Source organism: Equus caballus, chromosome 8 (assembly GCF_041296265.1).
Source record: "Equus caballus isolate H_3958 breed thoroughbred chromosome 8, TB-T2T, whole genome shotgun sequence".
In the NCBI taxonomy this organism is placed as follows: domain Eukaryota; kingdom Metazoa; phylum Chordata; class Mammalia; order Perissodactyla; family Equidae; genus Equus; species Equus caballus.
The window spans coordinates 19,365,268-19,381,699 of record NC_091691.1 but is presented as its reverse complement, the minus strand read 5'-3'; the positions used below and the strand labels follow the sequence as shown (position 1 = coordinate 19,381,699).

At 36.7% G+C, this 16,432-nt stretch overlaps 1 protein-coding gene across 5 annotated transcripts in view; it reads right to left on the bottom strand.

Moving 5' to 3' along the window:
• Positions 1-16,432, bottom strand: part of MED13L (mediator complex subunit 13L) — a 282,905-nt gene that overhangs the window by 89,890 nt on the left and 176,583 nt on the right. For 2 of the 5 annotated variants that reach the window (XM_023647100.2, XM_070275416.1), the window contains exon 1: positions 6,968-7,234. The exons of the other annotated variants lie outside the window; for them this stretch is intronic. The gene's annotated coding sequence lies outside the window, so the exon portion shown is untranslated. Of the gene's footprint in view, positions 1-6,967; positions 7,235-16,432 lie in introns of those variants that run through there. 5 annotated transcript variants of the gene reach the window in all.

The window sequence follows — 16,432 nt, the reverse complement described above, 5'->3', positions numbered from 1 at the left end:
ATAAATGCTTTTTGTTAAAGATTTACAAGTATTCAAACCAGGCAGTTCTACTGTAACTGGTTATTAGGTCTAAAAACATAACACGCACAGACATTTTATTTTGCCCAAAATATTCAAACGATAAAGAACGGCTGGGCAGCTGAAAACTCAGCCTCACTTACCACTATACTTCAACAAACTAAAACAAATATGGATTAAGAAAATACCCGGGAAATAAGATTCTAGACAGGGTGTTTCAAATGGTATGGGTCATGAAATCAATTTAGTAGACTCAACCAATATTTTTTCATTAAATAGAATAAAATAGAATAGAAAACATAAAAAGAATTTCAGACTTGTTTTAAGAAAGTGAGAGACACAAACACATATATACTGGGTTGCAATGTAAGATCCATTTCTTTGAATGAAGTCAAGAAAAATTCGAAAGTTCTTTGAAGGGTCAAGTATTGTGGTAAACCTCGATTTAATATCCTGATAGCATGAAGATTTTTCATTATAAAAAGCCCAAACCGTAATTTGAAACTAGATTCTTCCAGGTATAACTCCATGGAAGTTAAAATTTTGACTCTGAGAGTTCAATTAACTCCTTCATGACAAAAGATATAGCACCAGTTTTCCTAGTGCTGGTACCGTAGCAGGTCGGGACAGTACATGCATTTAGAAAATAACTGGGAAGATGTACACAATCTGAAAACTTGTAAATTGATATGACAATTTCACCAAAACTTTATTAGGCAAGTCTGCAGGCTATAAAGTTTCTGTACACACGGGAAAAGGCATCATCAATGCTAAAACTCTCTATAAACTGAATATATCTACTGAATGGGAAATTAAGAACAAACACCACTGAGACATTCTAATAACCAGTGGCAGAAAGCCAAGCCTGGCGAACACAAAAGCAGTAAAATTAACTAAAGACTTCTCCCTCTGCATTAAAAGCACATCCTACTTACAAGAAGATGGTAATTCTTTTTCTTTTTATTAGTTATGCAAGCTCCATTTATAGATATCCAGATTCACTTAAGTTTATAGTTCAAGAAATGCACATTCTTCAAACAATAAAAATGCTCATTTTTCAAATGTTTAGCAATATGCTTTAAAAATGTATGTTGTACAAAACTGTACGCATAAAACATTACAAATAAAAATATCTAAATTAGGAAGCCAATGTTTTATAAAGTCAATCTTAAAGAAATGGGTCATTCATAGATTCTTCTACATCATAAGTAATTCCCACAGAATTAAAATATAAAAGAATATTAGAGTAGTAAAAAAAATTACATAATGTTTTAATATTAAGAAACAGAAGACATTTTGCTAAGATAAAATCATAGAATTCAATTAATTAGTATTTTTCTCAAATAATTTTTTAAAACTAGAAATACAGTTTTACTCTCTCCATAAGGGGAACAGTCTGGACTGTCTCTTTTAAACCATAATTGAAAAATTAATTCTAAGTAGCCTAGATATTAACTGTCATTGAGGAGTAAAAGTCGGCTATAGGGTCATATGCAAAGAGTAATGATAAATGGCAACCAATTACATCAAGAGACAGCCACTGCGGAGCCACCCTAATTGACACGAAGGCAACAAATAAGGTGAACCATAGTCATACTTCTAGCATTTAAAGAGAGATATATGTCAAAAAATCACATGCCAAAAAGCTGCAATCAAATTCTAGCTTGCCCCTTGATGTAACAGCAGCAGTAGCCAACCAGTTTTCTGGTTTTGAAGCCTAAAGTTTATTACGCACTTAGCTAACTTTCAAAAGTGCACTTCCAAAGGCTGAGAAGCAGAGAGAGTTTCTTGGGGTAAATGTCAAGCATAACGCAAAAGAGGAGGGGGCAAGGATTAGAATGCAACACCGTGAGTGACTTGTCTTTCGTTAGCTCAAAGAGAAGACCTGATAAACAGGACAGAGAAACAAAAAGACCAGACTAAAAGGATGATGAAGGTCATCGGAAACAGAAGGGTTGAGAGGGAGCGTCGTTAGGTCCAGTATTACCGGCAGTGGGTCTTACTGGGCCAAAAATTTAATTTTGGATTCCTAAAGCTATCTGTTTGATTTTGCAGGAGACAGAACCTAAAAGCATTAACTAATGGGGAACTTGCCCCAAGGTTTTACTGAGCTATACTGTAGAAATAAATTCTTCATCATCCATTGAGAAAAACACCTTGGTGCCACTCTAAAAGGAAGTTAAATCAATTGTGATCTTTGTAAGGAAAAAAGCTGGAAAGCATCATTCACTCTCTCTTTTTTTTAAAAGATTTTATTTTTATTTTTCTCCCCAAAGTCCCCCAGTAAATAGCTGTATTTTTTAGTTGTCGGTCCTTCTAGTTGTGGCATGTGGGATGCCGCCTCAGCATGGCTTGATGAGCAGTGCCATGTCCACGCCCAGGATCCGAACCAGTGAAACTCTGGGCTGCCAAAATGGAGCGCGCAAACTTAACCACTCGGCCACAGGGCCGGCCCCCGCATCATCACTCTTAAATGTCAGTCAGTTAAGAACAGAAATCACTAATCATGTGTTAGGTTCTGGTTTGTGTTACACGGTCTTGACAAATTAACCATTCCAATCTTGCTTTGCTTAAGCTAATTTTACAACTTGCTTATACACTCCATCTCTGAGACATACCTAGAGACTGGGAAAAGGGAGCAGTGGAAGAGGGTGCTGAGTGCACAGGAGAAGCTAAGCAGGTATGAAAAACTAACAAGGAAGAATTTACAAGAATATCTCATATGTGAATAATTGAGAGTTTGATATATTCTGATTAAATGAGGAAGTCAAATACATTTCAATAAAACGATGGGCAATGTAATAAGTAATGTAAGGTAAGCCTCATCACTAATATCTCACAAAAGCACTGAAAAAGCCTAAGATATTTTCTAGGAAATACAATATATAATCCATTATTTCATTTATTATGCAGATATCTATCTTTCTGAAAGACTTAGAGGAAACATTTTCTCCAAGTGTCATGCACTATGTAAGAAATTAAGACAACTGCAGCACTAATTTTACAGCTTCTTATTAAAGAGTAAAAATTCCTTTTTATTGAGTGACTTCTAAATTCTCAGAAAGATGTCATAAAATTAGGGAGTTAAAGACATGAATAAAACATAACCTCTATCCTCAAGGAACTTACACTCTAGGAGAAAATATAAAATGTAGCTACAGATAAGTATAACCGAGGGTACACATAAATACTAGAGGAAAAGTATAGGTTTCCACAGAATTTCAGAAGAGATTATTCCAGCTGTGAGAATCAAGAGGCTCTGTGAAGGAGTTAGGACTAAAGTTGAGCCTTGAAGGATTTTTAGGATTCTGATAATGTGAGACTAAAATCTTAGGAAGGAAGACACTGCAGGAAAGGAAACACTACTAGCAGCTAACTAATATTTATTGACTACTTACTTAGCCAGGCACTATTCTTAGAGCTTTACACATATTAACCTTTAAATTCTCATAATTTACCTCTCTGAAGTAGGCATTATATTATTATCCCTACTTTGAAGCCATAAGAAAACAAAGATACAAAGAGTTGAAGTAACTTGCCCATGATCACATAGTTTGTCAAGGGTAGAGCCAGGTTTCAAATTCAGATTGGACTGACAAAAGATCCTTCATTCTCAAAGCACTGATCTTTACAGCCCTAGCTGAACTGGCACGGAGAAGCTACATACCTTTCAATAACTGTTGTCAAAAGGCTTTCACCATACATCAGCTCACTTAAGCTCTTCTTCCTTTAAAATGCTCATTAGAGGTATGTTAACATCCCCATTTTAGATGATGATACAAACTCAAGGAGGGTCACGGAGGCAGAAGTAGAGCAGAGACTCAAACTCATCTTTGGCCTACAAGTGCAGCGCTTCGTCACGTCCACCTCTTCTCTCCCAGGAGAGTACATGTTCACAAACCGTTCCATGGCACCAAGGGTTTCCCAGCAACGCCTCTCACAACGTGCCACAGGGACATTCCCCATTCTCACCCTCTATCCCACTTCAACGCAAACGGGAATCAGCCACAGATTTCATTCGAAAAACAGAGCTCTACCACTAAAAGAAATTTAACAACCATTTCATTCTCTCTCTCTCTCTCACACACACACACACCCCCACCCACCCACCCCAAAACAACAGTCGGTCTAGTTACCTTATCCTCATTTACTGCTACATTTTGCCAAGATTGTGATACTTCCAGGCATGTTGAGCACTTTACATTTGTACATAGCTTTATAATAGCCTAGCTTTCAAGAATAATCAGAAAAGAATAGCTCTCATATAAATATTAATAACTACACACCTAAACCAATAATGATTCTAACTGTGAAGTTGAAACTCCTTTAAAGTAACACAATCATTAGTAAAAAGTTAATGGGCACCAAAATGGTTAAAACAATTAAAATAGACAATTCCAAGTGCTGATGAGGATGCAGAACAACAGAAACTTTCACACACTGCTGGTGGGAGCCTACAGTGGCACAGCCACTTTAGGTAACTGCTTGACAGTATCTATTAAAGTTGAACATGTGTCTACTACTCTGTGACTCAGTAATTCTACTTCTAGGTATAAATCCAATAGAAAATAAGTACAAGAATGGTCTTAGCAGGATTATTCAAATAGTCCCAAACAGTCAAGAAAAACATGTCAATCAACAGAATACATAAATTAACTGTAGTATATTCATACAATGTGTTAAACAGCAATAAGAATGAATAAACTGCAACTGTACACAACACAGATGAATCCCATAAATACAATGTTGAGAGAGACAAATCAGACACAAAACAGTATAAACTGTATGATTCCATCTGATGAAAGTTGAAAGACGTAAAACTAATCTATAGTGTTAGTGGGTTAGGGGTTCCTTTGAGGGGAGCTAGTGACTAGGAGGAGGCATAAAGGGGGTTTCTAGGACATTGGTAACATTCCATATCTTGATTTGAGTTCTACACATAAGGATGTATTCACTTTATAAAAGAAGATGGAGCTAAACACTTGCGATGTGCAAACACATATGTATATTTCAATAAAAAGACTTAAAAATTCCAACAGGAATATGACTGCTTATAGATGGCCCATTGCAAGCAGGATAATTAAAATACGTGCCACTGAGAAGAATACATGAACATGTAAACTTACGATCCCTACTTTCAGTGAGACTAAGTGAGGAAGCAAAGCACGTTCACACGAGAAGTTAGTTCTTTGAACGACATTCCCGGAGCCAGCCCGGTGGCATAGTGGTTAAGATCACACACACTGCTTTCGCGGTCCGGGATTCACAGATTGAGATCCCAGGCTCAGACCTAGCACCACTCGTCAAGTCACACTGTGGTGGCATGCTACATAAAACAGAGGAAGACTGGCACAATGTCAGCAAAGCAACAACCTTCCACCAAAAAAAAAAAATTTCCTCCTATGACGACCAATATGACGACCAATATTTTAACAATGTTTCCAATTGGCCTTCCAATGGACGAATCACAGAACTCATGGATTTCAGAGCTGAAAGGCCTTTAGAAAATGCCACGGCCACGCCTAAAAGAACTAACTTCTCAACTGTAGTAAGTTTCATTAAATACCTGGGATAATAATCACGAGCTCCAAGACGGACAACCACAGCAAAGAATCAAAACAAGTCTGAACGGCAGTTTAGTGAGCTGTTGGCAGCCTGAAGATAAATTTGTTAGGAGAGGACCCTGACCACAAGATCAGCAACACTCTGAGGAAAACAGGAGAGTGGTAGAGTGTAGCAAATACAAGGAAGGGTGTTAGAATCAGACTCAACCTTGAGATCTGGCTATATCACTAACCAAACGTATGACTTTGCATAAACCACTTGATTTTTAGCCTCATCTTTACAGTGAGAGCTACTAGACTATAACTCAGGGTTACTGTCAGGTTTAAAGGGGATACACACACAAGTACTTAGTGCAGAGTACACAGTGGCTGTGACAGTGATGATGATGATGATAATCATGACAATACAGTGGTAGTAGGGTTCTGAACAGAAGACACAAGTCCAAAAGAATCAGATCTGGAAAAAGGTACCTAATTTTTGAAGTGGCTTTCTAAGATCAGAGAAGGCACAAAAACAGGTAAGAAAGCATGGCCGGAACAGCTCTGAGGACACTCACAAAGACAGAGCTACCATCTGGATGCACTGCAACACAGTGACTAATAAGTTTCTCCCTAGAAGTGCATGTAATTCCTAACTTACTTATAAAGAAAATTCCTTTATTCATAATTCCTACATGCATCTGTAAGACCTTAGCTAAGACACCGTTAAGTATGAGAATCAGTTCCAACTATCGCTGGTGATGATAAATTTACAATCTAACTACATTTGTTTTCTTTGAATTCTCCAAGTAGCAATGAGATGAATGTGAGAATCATCATCAGATAAGATTCTCTAAGAAATTATTTTTTATCTAATCTTAAACAATTGCCTAATTATAGGATAAAATTAATACCTTGGGTACTAATTCAAATAGTATTTACTGATCCTAGAGAATGAATTACTAGAGATAAAAGGTAAATTTTGCTTTCGTTTCTGATCTTTATTTCTTTCCTTAAAACTTAACCGACCTCTTTAATTTGTCTTATAACTTGGTAGATTTAGTAAAATCTGGAATATACTGCAGTTAGTTATATGTATTTGGTTATTGTATTTCCTCCACAACTGACATAAATAGTAAAAGAGCCAAACAGTTTTGATAAAGGAATAAAAAATGCCTTCTTTTCCCCTCCCCAGAATTAAATATATAAGCATGTGAAACAAAGTTAACCTAGAAGCAAAAGTGACCAGCAGCAGAATCCGTGAAGAGAACGAGTAGAGTCGTTTAACAGAAAAGGAAGCCGGCTAACACCTGAAGGAAGAATCGTCATAGATTACTCCAAGTTGCTCAAACCACAGCCTATAAAATAAAGCCCTACGAGGCGGACAAGAGTCCCAAAGAGATTACCTTTAATAATACTCCCGAAATGGCAGAGGCACTTTCCACATGAAAGGTGCGACATACTCTTAAAGGATGAGAAAGACAGTAGCAGTAAAGCTGAGGAGAAACGCCACAGCTCCAAAGCTCTATCTCATCCATCGCTTATTCTGTTCAGGGCTGGAGCTAGCTGCACTCTAAGCGGTTCAGTATCCACATGACATCCAGAGTTGCACACCACCTGACTGACTGATGCCAGAATGTCCTGTTCATTAGGACTTAAATTCCATGGAGAGCATTCTAGGCAATGACCTAACAAAGGAAGATGCAGCATTCTGCTTATGAGGTATCGGTGACTACTCTTCTCCTGCTGGATAAGCCTAGTCTATCCCAAATTCAGACTACTGGTTTTTATTGTGGTCTCTGAAATAGTTCACATACGGAGATAGACAGTCCAAAAGTCCACTTCAATACCTTTACGCCCATCTGGCAAAATGTGCTCATTTCCTTCAACTACTAAAGTAGACTCTCAGAGGTCAAAAACATGCCCTGATTTTCAAAAATCTGGTATTCAAAATACCTAAATTTAGAAAAGAGATTTGGTTAAAAAAAAAAACAAACTTGGTATTTTCTTTTAAAAAAAAGCTTTGATGGTTACAAAAGGAAACTTTACAGACATTTTAAATCATTGAGCTTACCTATACCTAGTACATTTATAAACAGGATTCGGTTCATTAAAATGTATAGCACACGTTTTTGGACCCAATACTTTATGTGCTCTGAGATAGCTATATCATTTAGTCAAGGACTCAAAAACCAAAAGTTCATTTATTTTTATTACTTGTTTACGGCAAGATATATAATAGAAAAAGTTTGAAACTCTTTAAATTATGAAAAAGATTCAACTATGGCCAATCAAAAGACATGAAATATGTTTTCTTCCTGACCAAAAAAAGGAATCAGCTGGCATACTTAAATTGAAAAATGGCAATTATTTCCTATTTAACAAGTTCTAAATGAAATGTGTCAGACTGAAAATCAGAATGCTAAGATCTGCCACTCCATTTGAGGCACACATCCTTCCCAGCTGATCTGATTTCTCACTTTAAGAAGTGAATAAAGGATACAAAGAAAATATACCTTCATTTATTTTAAACCTAAACAAAGTCAAACTTCTAAAATTCAAAAACACTATTTCCCTCATATATATTCTGGAGATAATTCTGTACAATTATTGTGCTCATCAATGTGTATATGGAGTAAAATTAAAAATGCTGAGATTATTAAAAGTAAAAGAGAAGTTTACACTATAGCATAAAGGGATAATAACACCTTTCACTTTGTACAATCTCTATTCATAATGGAAAAGAAACAGACCATAGGTTAATCTACTATCTTGTTAACCATTTATATAGCTATTTTTAACCCCCAAAATGTTTTTTTGAAGGTCTTCAAAAGATGAAATGGGAAATCTTGCTTTTAGAGATAAGTTGTTAATAACTGTTCTGAATCGATGTCGCTGGAAAGAGAATACCATCTAATTGGAAAAGTTGAATTAAACACAATCTAGTCCATTGTAAAACAATGACGGCATCATAGAGTACATGATGGTTTATCGACTTTCCTATTTAGCGTTTATGTATCCTCAAATATTATCATATTCCTCTACCCCATTCAGCAACATTCTAAAACATAAGCACTTTTTCATGCCTTTGAGTAGACTGAATCATGACCACAAATATAAAATACAAATACCTTAATTAAAAATCATAATATAGTACAAGTATGCAGATGTTACTAATAAAGTAATAAGGTGTTGTGCTTATGAAAGACATATGAAATAATCATTTCCCTTTACAGGCTTATATTAAATATATGTAATAGAATAAAAGTTTTTGTGTCAAGTCTGCTTAAACAAGCTTGATTACATAGGCAATATCCAAAAAAGAATCATACTCTGCAGAACTATTTTTATACTATAAAAATGTTTCTTAGTATAAAATACATTAAATATAACTGATTAATATTGAGGGCAATATTAAAATAATGAAAAAGAAAAAAGATCGAGGAGCAAAAACATAAATGAGGCATCAAGAAAAAGGTTTGAAGTCATATTTCAAATCTGATTTAAGTGCTATTACTTTTAACATAATAAAAATTAAGATACAGAAGTAACAAACATAAATCATTGTCATAAAATCAAATATTATCACCCTAAACAAAACACTTGGGAAAAGTCTTTACCTTTTTCAACTGCAGGGCAAAAAAACCCTTCAATCAAATGCTGGAGTTATACACACAATTCCACAGATGAAATTCACACATTGTGAGACGAAAGCAAGCTAAGTTCAAGATTGTTCCTCTAGGTAACACAGGAGACAGTCCAGGATAATCTCACCTTCTCTGAGCTTGGAGCACTTCTCTGTGTATCACTAAGAGTATTTAAAGTGGTGCCAACTTGGCAAATTCCTAATAAGTCTCAAAAATTTTTAAAAATTAATTGAATTTTGAAAAGTTAAAAAAAAATGTAGAAAGGAAGTCAACTGGCCAGGAGAAGTGCTACTGTGTGTTAAATACACTTGGCACTAAAAATTGAAGAAATATTTTAAGACCTGAGATGTCAAAAGCAACAGTTATGTACACTGATAATTTGATAATTTAACCATAAATTAAAACTATTAGATTTCATGGGGGGGGGGGGTGGATTCTAGATTCAACCATATCTTAAGTATACACAAAGATACAAATGACACTTGTTTTGCGGAGCTTTGACTTTCAGAGAATCATTAATTCACTGAAGATCAATGGAAGCGAAAGCTTGGAGATGAGAACAAAGTTAAAGACATGAAACTATGGTGTCATCTTTAAAAAGAGGTTGCGGGGACTGGCCTGTAGGCACAGCAGTTAAGTTCACGCACTCTGCTTCAGCGGCCTGGGGTTCGCTGGTTCAGATCCCAGACATGGACCCATGCACAGCTTATCCCCATGCTGTGGAGGCATCCTACATATAAAGTAGAGGAAGACGGGCACAGAGGTTAGCTCAGGGCCAATCTTTCTCAGCAAAAAGAGGAGGACTGGCAGCAGATGTTAGCTCAGGGCTAATCTTCCTCTAAAAAAAAAAGAGGAAGTGGGAAGCTCAGGACAGTGGCATATGAGCATTTGTGTCTCCTGTCATTATCTATCTCCTGCTTTTCTTCCCCCATCTCTGAACCTCAGCTCACAACTATAAGCATGCTAAATACTAACCCAAAGGCTTCTTTCTGAGGTCTCAGGAAACTAAATTAATAAGAATATAGATTATTTTTTCTCATCTTTAATTTAGAAAAATTCTAAGTTAGTAATTTTAAAGCAATTTGGGGGAGAAAGTTTCATTTTTTTTCAGGTCATAAGACTCACTTATTTCCAAAACTAAACTTCCATTGTTTGTTCTGACTTTTAAATTCCATCTTCTAAAACTGTCCACATAAGCATTTTTACCCAGAAGCTTTTTTATTTATTTAAAAATAAATCATAGTTACAAAGAGCATGCCTATTTTAATGTAAGGTTATACAATTAATTCTCAATTGCTCAGCAGTAAGAAAGGCAATGTCAGAGAACCTTGCAATTAGGCAGAGCTGAGTTCAAATGTGACCCATTATTAGCTGCCTTCAGTTAATTAATCTCTCTGTATTTCAGTTTTTAATGCTATAAAACAGAGATAATAATGCTTAACTCATAGAGACATAAACATTAAACAAGATAAGACGCTTATTATACCCATGCTCTGGATATAATAGTTATTAAAATTAATTAAAGTCCACACCACAAATCAGAATGAAATGATGTACTCATCAGCGCACATCCCAAATTACCTAATATGAGTTTGAGAATGTGATTTAAATCTTACAGTTCAAATAAACATAGTAGAAAACACACTAGAAAGGGAAATCTACTCCAAAATCCAAATAACAAAGTATAGCCACATCCAAACACTAATACCTTGAATCAATTCTGTCCCATTGGTTTTCAAACTCTTTTGAGCAACACTGCCTTCCTTTTATACGAAATTTTATACAGTGCCTCACATTTTAAAAAGGCAAGGAGGGGGCCCAGCCCCGTGGTCGAGTGGTTAAAGTTCCATGTGCTCTGCTTCGGCAGCCCAGGTTCGCGGGTTCAGATCCTGGGCACAGACCTACTCCACTCACCAGCCATGCTGTGGAGGCTTCCCACATACAAAAAAATAGAGGATGATCGGCAGATGTTAGCTCAGGGCTAACCTTCCCCAAGCAAAAGAAGAGGAGGATTGGGAATGGATGTTAGCTCAAGGCGAATCTTCCTGAGCCAAAAAAAAAAAACAAAAAGAAAAAGCAAGGAAGAAAACACCACAGTGGCCCAGGCTGGAGTGAAGGCTATTCTCATGCAGAAGGGCTCACAGTCCTGCACACTGCACGAAGCCCCAGAACTTTGCAGATCACTGCTTGAGCTGCTTTATGACAATCAAATCTGTCTACATGATGTCTCATAGAGAAAGTGGACACACCTTACGCCTTTCCTGCCTTCTTCCAAAATGCTGGCTCCTTCTCCTTTTTGTCTACTTTATTCCTCAAAGTAAGTTCAAGATTGTTCCTGTGGGCTCCAGAGAATACAGTCCAGAACAATACCCTTTTCTGAACTTGGAGCACTCTTTCTCTATCACTCATCTGGACACTCAGTAGCACCTTGCTACCTGAAATTATTCAACTTGGGGTACTTCTGTCTTAGTCCCACTCAAGAGAGGAGGTATGTGTTAGCCTCTGGGCAGCCCGGAAGATGACCCAGAAGACCACCTTTTGTATTAGTAGTAGGTACTGAGTGTGACTTGAGGAAGAAAAATATATTCATTTTAATTAAGCACTGTTTTGGATTATCCAAGCCTCTAAACAGTATAATCTAGTTCCATATATCTTCAAAACAGACTCTCATTGACCTAGATAAAATTAACGTCAGTAGGGCCTAAGACTAATCAGGCAACAGCCTTTTTTAAGCACTACTATGAAAAAAAAAATTAATTGAAATAAACAGCTTTAAAATTCTGCGTTGCTCTCTCTACATATAGACTTAGCGCCATTAACTGTGGTACTGTTATGACTCTACTAACATCAAAACGTAACGAGTAGTTAGTAACATTTCTTATGGGAAGAAGTTAATTTGATTAAACTTCTCTGCTCTTAAAAACTTTGGAATCTGGTGCCTCAGATGTCTCGAGTATGACTGCCTGGGGAAGAAGGCATGATTGGGAAAGCAAGAGGCTGTGGAAACAGCTTAGCTATGTCTTAGACCGAGAAGGGCGTTCCCAGGGTCTCATCAACACTCAGCATGTCTAACAGACTGCTCGAGTAAAGGCAGACAAGGAAGACTACTTAAACACGCACCAAAGCAACGGAGCCTTCTACAGGACTGAGCTGCCGCCACAGTCGATTCCTCTTCCACAGCTCTTCCCTCCGACACTCTGACAGCACTACGACTCGTCACACCAGTATGTGATCGAGCTCCACTCTGTAAAGTACTACTCAATTATCAATGGTGTGAGGACAGCGGCCACCTCAATTTTGTCCACTGTGAAAGCCACTGCATCTAGCACAACGTATGGCATACAATGGGGCTCTTAAAAAAGAAAAAGGAAAAAAATCTGTGTGTGTGTACGCTGAGTATCATGAATAGATGGCAAGAATAAATAAAAGAATTTTTACTCTCACCATCACAATGTGCTATCAATTTTTTACAATACAACCTGAAGATACAGTTTAAAATTATGCTAAATATATAAGATACCACATTAATAAATTTCCCTACAAGGCAAGATTACATGTAGAACATTTAATATTATTTCCGACCAGATCTGAGCTTACTTATAAACAGTTTATAAGAATGTGAAGAAAATACAATTGCAATACACTAGAATCTCCTTCTGCATTCTGGCAGCACATCAAAAAACCTGTCCCAACAGGCCTAATATTGCATGGTCAGCGAAGAGGAAAAGTGAAAGGAGTCTTCTACTTTGCTGCTTCTCTGAAAAGGGAATTATATTAGGCCATTAAGTAGTCAGATACATTATTTTATTGCTTGCAAAGCCCCTGGGTAATAAAGAATGAGTACAAATTGCCACAGGCAGTTTTGGAGGAAAAACAGAACTGTGCAAAACAATGACAGCCGCTCTACTGCAGCACTGGACAACCGCAGCACAGAAAACAGCGCATCAGCTGTAGCTTTTCTGCTCGAGTCGAGCAGTTGGCCAGGGGAGAGAAGGAGCTATACAAGCACGTCATTCTGAAGAATCCGGGTGTAAACGCACAAGGAGGAGAAAGGTGATGGAACAGAAGCGTGTAAATGCATCTTATAAAAGCTACCTCAGGTCAGATTCAGTCACACAGCTACATTTCCATTTGGTTCTAAATAAGTAAGACTTATGGGCTGCTACAGTGAAAAGCACATGCTCCTTGGAAACAAAGAAGTAAAACAGGTAAATACCCTCTTTATTGAGGGGGACATTAATATTTTTTCATGAAAAGGCTAAGACAAAAATAAAGAAGGATATTTCTTTAACATGGTCTATGATCTAAGAAAATAGCTTACTTTCTGTGCAAGAAAATTAATTTGTGTCACATCTTATGCAGGTAAATAGCAAGAATGAGTGATGTATTTCCATGGGACTCAGAGAATAAATCTGGACTCAAATCTTTAATCTTGCTTGAAGGATGTTGTAAAGTGTCATCTTTTCGTCTAAAGACCAGTTGCTTTATTCTAACCTCTTTATTGTGCTATTTCAAAGTACTATGTGAGAATTTTAATTTATACTCTACTGTTAAATTTTTAAAGTATAAGAATCCTTTAAGACTATGGTTATAAATGCTGTAAGAGCTTTAATTTTAATTACAAACAGGATTTCATTACAAAATCATGCAACAGTTTTTTGTAACAAAATACAAAAGACCCCTACTTATCAACGTTCAACTTTCAAATTTTCATCCTAAAGAAGAAAGAAAAGCCTCTAGAGCAAAAATATCAACTCTACCAGCTACCAACAGATGGCATCAGTAGTCACACGCAGCCATTCTAGTACCTGCTATTTCATCCTGAACAGTCAGCCAGGTTCCTGCTTAGTTTTATGGCGTTGTAATAAGATGATTGACCCTATCATATTTAACAAACACAAAAGCATATAAATAAGAAATGTATCATCAATAGAAATAAAATCAGAGATCATTTTAACAACTACAAGCGATGAGAAAGTGATGAATGTTTGTCAGTGGAAGTAACTGTGGAGGACAAAGTGAACCATGCAATATTGGAAACAATCTATCACCAATAATCAACAAGAGAAGAGGAAAATTTATAAGATAGGAAAACATTACATGTGAAGATCACTATCACTCAGAGTTTGAATGCTTACTGGCCTAATAATATTAATTCAGGGGAATTTAGAAGATAAACAGGGTCAAGATGCTATAGAGGTAGAATTCAATGAATGGGTTCAAGGCCAAAAGAAATCTGCACAACACTGAAATGAGCACAGAAGCAACACAGCTCCTCAACACCTTTGTTGATCATCAGATGGGAGCTTACCTGCCTCAACAATTCTAATATGTTCCACAACAGTATGCCTGGGGAAAAGGCACTTGATAGCACTTTTATAAGCTAGGCACACCTGGTAACATACATAATAGGAGATTACAGAATTCTAAGCAGGGGAGAGAAAATCTGAAAAAACCATTTTGATTATGTACTCCTATCAGTTAAAAAGTAAATGAGCACACATTCCCAATATGTATCTATTTATTTTTCTAATTTTCTACACATACCTCTATACTTCATTGCATCTAAGAAATCATCAATTGTAGACACACTGTCACTTTATTAACCACTAAGGAAGAAAAAAACACTAATTATAATTCTTACGTAAGAACCACAATTTGAGATGTTAAAATGCACAGGAAAAAATACATCTTAGAGACAATGAAGTGTAGTACTTGACTAACACTAACGGATTTTGTATATTCAAAAAAGACAAAGTTGGAATTACTAATAGAAAAAGACACAAAGTAACAGTTTTCTTTCTTGCACTTTAACAAACTGTCTTTTGCATACCAGTGCATCCATACCTCATTGGAAGATAGGATAAAAGAAGGAAACTGATAGAAGGTGAGGTTAGATCTCAATAACTGCCCACTGAATGAGTAAACAGATGCTTTATCTCCTGTATTACATCTATCACACATCACATGAACATGATCTGTGACGAACTCAACGAGACGGAAGGAGAAAAAGCAGACGATAAACATTTCTCATAAAGTAATTCCTCCCAAGTTCTTCATTAGAGGAATGCAACTGTAGGGGTAAAGGGCACAGATTTTGGAGGAGAACAACTCTGGATGTGTCGCATGACTATCTACTCACTATGGACACTTTGGTGTCTCACCTATAAGATGAAGACAACAGTTCTTACACCACAGGATTAAAACGGGGGACTAAGTGAGTAAATGCACATACAGCTTTTAGCAAATGCTCAGAACACAACGAGACTCAATAAGTGGCAACTGTGGGATCATGGGAATTTATTTCATCCGTTAAATTACTTTAGATTACCTGACGTGTTAGACGGAAAGACGATATCTGAAAGCATGTGACTTAAAACCAGTCTTATTCACTAAGACCGCTTTTCTATGTCACCGTCACTGACACAAATATTTCTGGGATGAACCCTCAGATCAAAATCCATTTTTGCCTATAGATTTGAGTGAAGATCAAATAAGGTAACTGAACCAAAAATTACATACTGCCCTCTTCATCTGATGTCAGGTTCGGGCTGATGGGGCGCTTTGTTAATATAGCCCTGGGGAGTTCTCTGGGCCTCAGATGCGTCTGACAGTTGACAATACTAATGGAACAGCAAAGCACATTGTCGATGACACAAAGCCAGAAGAATCTCCAAAAGTGCAAGCCTCATTTTAATAGGACACAGTTTTCTTAACAAGTGCTTTTAAAACAAACACCAGTTTAAGTAAGAATTTATTGATAACCTGTGCTGTAAAACTGTTTTCTGATTACCACTTTTTAAACACTAACATTTTTCAAATATGAACACTCCTGTTACATTGTTTAGGGTTCTCAAAATGATCAACTAAAGAATTCCACCTTGGCATAAACCCAAACGCGGATAGCAAAATACTGACGTTTGTGGTAAACAGAACAGTAGAAGCACTGGCCTATAAATTTGTTTCCTGACCCCAAGTGTCTCTGTTTATTGCCTTAGGATTGGCAATAACTCTTCTCAGAATAAGAAATCTGAATTCTATCTACTACTTTGAACTGACTTTCCATGTATGCTTTTCCGAACGTCACTGTTTTGGATTTGAACTCTTAATTTACATTTTAAGGACTATCAGTCTGTGCTCTCCCTGGGACTGTTAAGATTCTAAGCTGAAATAATACCTGTTATTGTTGTGCACAACCATATGCTATTATCTCCCTAAAGGTTA